The sequence below is a fragment of the Panthera onca genome, chromosome B3 (genome assembly GCF_046562875.1).
Source record: "Panthera onca isolate mPanOnc1 chromosome B3, mPanOnc1 haplotype 2, whole genome shotgun sequence".
In the NCBI taxonomy this organism is placed as follows: Eukaryota; Metazoa; Chordata; class Mammalia; order Carnivora; family Felidae; genus Panthera; species Panthera onca.
Window position 1 is genome coordinate 33,543,672 of NC_138344.1, and position 5,591 is coordinate 33,549,262.

Sequence of the window (5,591 nt, forward strand, 5' to 3'; positions counted from 1 at the left end):
CCCAGCACCTGCCCCAAGCCCTCAAGTGGGGTGTCAGGTGGGGAGAGTGGAATATCCTGAGGGTTGGAACTAATTATGTTGGGTGGAGTAAAAGCTGAGTCATCTAGTGTAGTGTATGTACCACGGATCTGGCAACATTTTTGTCAGTGAACTGGATAAAGAAGTTAGGCAGTTATCAGTTACACAGATGATGCAAACTCAGAAGGATATAGAATACCACTGATGCCTGTTCTTCAAGATTTAAAAGTACCGCTGAGGCCAAAGCAGCTCAGATTTCCTACCCTTAGGACCTCTGCTTTTTTTTTTTTAATGTTTATTTATTTTTGAGAGAGAGAGAGAGAGAGAGAGAGAGAGAGAGCGAGCATGAGCGGGGGAGGGGCAGAGAGAGAGAGGGACACAGAATCTGAAGCAGGCTCCAGGCTCTGAGCTATCAGCACAGAGCTGGACGTGGGGCTTGAACTCACAAACTGCGAGATCGTGACCTGAGCCGAAGTCAGACACTTAAACAACTGAGCCACCCAGGAGCCCCAGGACCTCTGCTTTTTGTACACAACTTAGCCACTGCCCCTTGCTCTCTGTCTCAGGGGTTGGGCCCCTATTCTCTTCCTCCTCCCAGCTATTTCTCTAGGGTAAGGGTGGTGGGGGGAAATAGCTGACAGATGCAGGAAGTTGGCTTGGTCTCTCATTTGACATCTAGAGAAATTCAGCCTCCCTCAATACAACAAAATCCAAATTCTCCAAGGTTAGCAAGGTGAAGAAAGAGAGCTGTTTCTAGGAGACCTAATTATTTCAGTGAAATCCATCTCCCTGTTGAAATTCCCACTCCCAACCTTCTGCTGGCCTTTCAGGCTGTGCTTCATGTGCCTGTAACCCTAAGTTAGCTCAGAGATGGGTTGGACATCAAATATTTTGAAATATTAATGAAGAAAAACAGGAATATAAGCACAGAGAATACAAAACATTAAACAAGCCTGGCTTTTCGAGTATAGGTTTTTTATTCAGTTACAGCTTCTTGATTTACAGAGTCTTCCCTAGACCACCTATTGTCTCATTACTTTCACCCTGTGCTTTGGAGATACCTTCTTTGCCCGAGTACCTTGCCTGCATTGTAGTTCCTGACTTGCCTCAACATGAAGTACCACTGTTAAGGCCCATCCCCTGGGTTATTTTTCTTTTTCTTTCTTTCCTTTCCTTTCCTTTCTTTTCCTTCTTCTTTTAAATTTAAATCCAAGTTAACATATAGTGTAATAATGATTTCAGGAATAGAATTTAGTGATTCATCACTTCCATATAACACCCAGTAGGAGCTTTTCTTAAACTTCCTTACCTGTTCTTAATCAAGACTGTTACACTCTTGACTCTACAAGTTTCCTAAGGCTCTCTGTCCCATTCTGCCTTGTGGTCTAGGAGAAATTCCTTTCCACTAAATAAATGGCCCCACCAGGAAGCCCACACTCACTGAAATTCCTGCCTCCTAGGAGTACCCTTGCAGCTCATCTAAACAGTATTAGGGAGAGCTAACATTTTTTACTTCATACTAGGTAGATCCAGGTTTTATGCTAATAAGCACTTTAATAATTTGCTAACACTTTGGATTACTATATGCTTGGCATTGTTGTAAGCACTCTGTATTTGACTAATGTAATTCTCACAAGCCTATGAATTAGGAGCTGTTATTCCCATTTTGTAGGTGAGAAAACAGGATAAGTGATTTGCTCATATTCCACAGCTCATGACTGACAGATAACCTGATTCCCAAACTGTTTGTTACAATTCTAGACTAGATAGCCTTTTAAACTTTACAAGTATTTTTTCATTTTAATGCTGACAAAAAAGATGGAAGATAGGTTTTCTATAGAGATCTTAAATTATGTGTCTAGGGTCTCATAGCAAGTCAGTGGCAGTGCTGGACTGCCCAACTTCAGAATCTGAGCTCTTAAGCATTGTTTCAATTCCCGCCGAGGTTCTCAGACTACTCCCACAGGTGTTCCAACAACTCAGTCTAGGTGCTTGGCTGCTCCAGTGGTGTAACAACATTTTTGCTCAATTTTCAGAAATTGTGAATGGATTTTTCTCAGTTGTAAGCATTTCTTATAATTTCCCTTTGTCAGTGACACCTGCTATAGCAAGTATTAGCAAATAATAGAATGAGAAGTAATGAACAGATAGTGTATATTACCAGGAAAAAACTCCAACACCTGCGCTGCTCTCATAGGTGTCACTGTTTTTTTCGTAGCATACACATTATGTCTTTTTTATGCCAATAAAATTGTAATGACATTAAATACATCATTTTATAGTGTTCCACATAAAAGCAACAGGACTCTGAATCTAAGAAGTTTGAAAGCCAAACATATCTGAAAAATTGTAAAACCTATCTGGTATAAAACAAATCTAATTAAAAACCTATGGCACTTCTCCAACAGTGCCTTCATTGCAGGGAATCTTGCAGGGTGGGGCCCTGAGTTTCTGGAGAGGAATCCTCCCACAGCCTGGAGAAGGAGTTGAAGAAGGACTGCCTCTTTCTCCCACTCAGGGCTGCCTACCGCGGAGGTGGGGCTTGTGAAAGCCAGGTCTGAACCAGAGATCCTCCTTCACAGAGGCCAAGGTTATTACAGATACTGCACACGTAGGTTGACTGTGGCCTCCTACTTCACATGGTCCTGGGCGCAAGCAGCCTTACTTCGTCTCTACCTGGACATACTTAGGGCGAGGGCCAGGAAAAGAACTATTTTCCTCAATTAGTTCCAGGTGGAGAGTAGATGGCCATGATTTCTGTATTGAGAACTTGAAAACTCCTGGAATTTAACCTTCTTCCTTCTCATGGTAATTTTCCACCCAGGCAGGGTGTGGTCCTGACTCAGTTTGTGGTGAGGATGTGGCCATCCATAGGGGAGGAGCCTTGTGCTTGGTTCTGCCTTTCACTCTGGCCAGTAGGGAGAGAGAGGAAAGAGTCTGGTGCTGAGTCATAACTGGGTTACCTAACAGCTTCTCAGGATGGATTGGGAGGTGGAGGTTTGGGAGATGTCTCAGCTTCTGGGACAAGTTTGAGAGTGGTGGGGAGGAAGCTTCGCGGGTCACACAATTCCCCCGGAAGCAGTGGGAATAAAAGTAGGCTCCGGTTCATCTGAAGGGGCTTCATTCTCTCTGGAGTGTGGGACTTTCCACAGATATTTCAGAACCACACCCCCTGCAATGGGGCCAAAGATGCCATCCTTTAAGTTAAAGCATTACCTACAAAAATTATTTTGTCTAGGAGAGAGACTGAAGTCTCCTTAGTCCTAGCCGTCCTTTCTGGGCTAAGTGGGTCAGGTTGTCTGGTAGCCAGTAAGCATGGAGATGAAGACTAGAGGTAAGGTGCCAAGTGAAAAGCAGAGTGTGACTGAACTGCAACAGGAGGAATTCCTGAGGAAGGGAGCACGTGATCCATTGTTCACTGATGCTTTTCTTCGTCTTCCAAGTCTTGGTTACTTTGGGGGAAGGGGTCTGCTTACAATCCCACTTGCATCTTAGGCAGCCTAGCTGTGGCTACACTTGCAGGGAAAAAGAAGGAGACAGGGCCTCCATGGGACTGGCTTGGTGGATAGGGTTAAAGTATCCTAGGGAGGCTTTGTCCTGTGAGTCCTAACAGTTTTGGGCTAGAGAAAGACTTGCAGTGAGTCACACAGGCCGACCGGGTCACCTTGGCTGAGGCAGTACTTCCACTGGAATGAACAAGGACTCCTCAAGCTTCCTCCCTTCTGCTTTTAACTGCTGATGAGGCATATCCTGAGGAGGGGGGGACCTAGATACACAGTTGCATTCAGAAAATATTCTTTACTGTTGCTATCCCCTGGAATGCCTTCCCATACCTATATCTGTCCTAACCAACCTCCATGTGTTTTCCTATGTGAAGCCTTCCCCTTCCGACACAGAAAACCTGTTCTGTCTTTACTCTTGATTTCAAAAGGCCAACTTTCTCTTCCTTCCAGGGTTTTTCTGTGGAGGAACTCTGGAATTAAGATTTTGTGTCACCCTGATGAGCCTGAAGAGCTCTTGGGAATCTGAAGGAAGGCATAGAATAAATTAAGTCTACTTGGTCTGGCTCTGGAGAGGGCATATAAAATCCAAAGTGATAAGCACTTCTGCTTTAACCTGACTTTTGGGGTCAATGGGCTGCCCTGGAAATCTGTATTGGCCTGAGAGAGAACACTGCCATTTTACCTCATGAGGTCGTGTAATGGTAAAGCCTGTAAATATCACCCTCCCTCACCAGGGCCACAGGAGTTGGGTCCAGTACTATTTGCAGACATACCCCATGAGGGACTCCAAATGACCTTCAAGAGACCAGATTTAATCCCAGATTCTGTGGTTCTGTGGCCATGAATCCAACAGGTAACAAAGCAGTCTATACCCTCACACTCCCCCCAGTCCATTGAACCTACAGCACCCCCTCCCATCCTTCCAGTTCAGAGAGCTTAATGGAAGGACTGGCTCTCAGCTTCCCCCAGGTTCATGTAGCCCTGGGGATACTTGTTGCTGGGTCAAAGGAATGGGGATTCAAGATGATCAAGAGAAGGCAAACAGAGTTCCTTGCATTCTGAACGATGTTCTGGCACTAATCGTAAGGATAATCCTCCACAAGGTCAATTCCCCAAAAAGGGGATGCCTGTTGGGCACCATGCTGTACTCACTCACATATATCATCTGATCAAACCCCATCCTATGAAGCAGGCATTTGTCTTCAATTTACTTTGTTGTTGTTGTTTGAGAGAGAGAGGGCACAAGTGAGCGAGAGGCAGGGAGAGAGAGAGAAAGTGGGGCTCATTTTTTTTTTTTTTACTTACCACCTTAAGTGGGGCTCGTGCTCACCCAAAGCAGGGCTCAAGCTCACCTGATGTGGGTCTTGAACTCATGAACCGTGAGATCATGATCTAAGCCAAGGTCAGATGCTTAATGACTGAGTCATCTAGGCACCCCTTCGATTTACTTTTAAGGAACTGGGCCCTTACATATTGAATTATAGGATATGGTCATAGGGCTAATAAGTGGAACTGGAAAGAAGAGAAGATGGAATCCAAACTTTCTTATATACTATGCTGCTTTTTGGCAAAACAATGACAATCACCTTAAACTCCATGTGACAGATTTTCACTATGCATCTAAACCCGAGCAAGGATATGCTGGATTCATCTCTGCCAGAGTTTCATGGACAGCATTTTTATAACTCTCCAGTTTGATACCTGTGCATTTCAATCTTGGGAGTGTATCTAGATTTAGGACTTTAAAATGCAACATAGTCTAGCACTGGCCAGATCACTGACACCTCCACCCCCCACTGTTGTTCACCACTGTTTTTAGTTCGTCCTTAGCTCAGGGCCAACCAACTTCCCATCTACAACCAAGGGGACCAGCAAAGGCTTCCAGAAGAAATTAAAGGATTCTGTGGCAAACAAAAACGCACTTTTAGGCTGTCACTTTCTGGTCCCAGCTTATCTGAACTAACAGGAAAGCGGAATGGAAGGCCTTTGATTCAGGGCAAGGCAGGTGTCTGCCTGATCAAGTCACATCCATTGTCTAGTTTTCCAGGAAAAGGAAAGACCCTAAGAGAA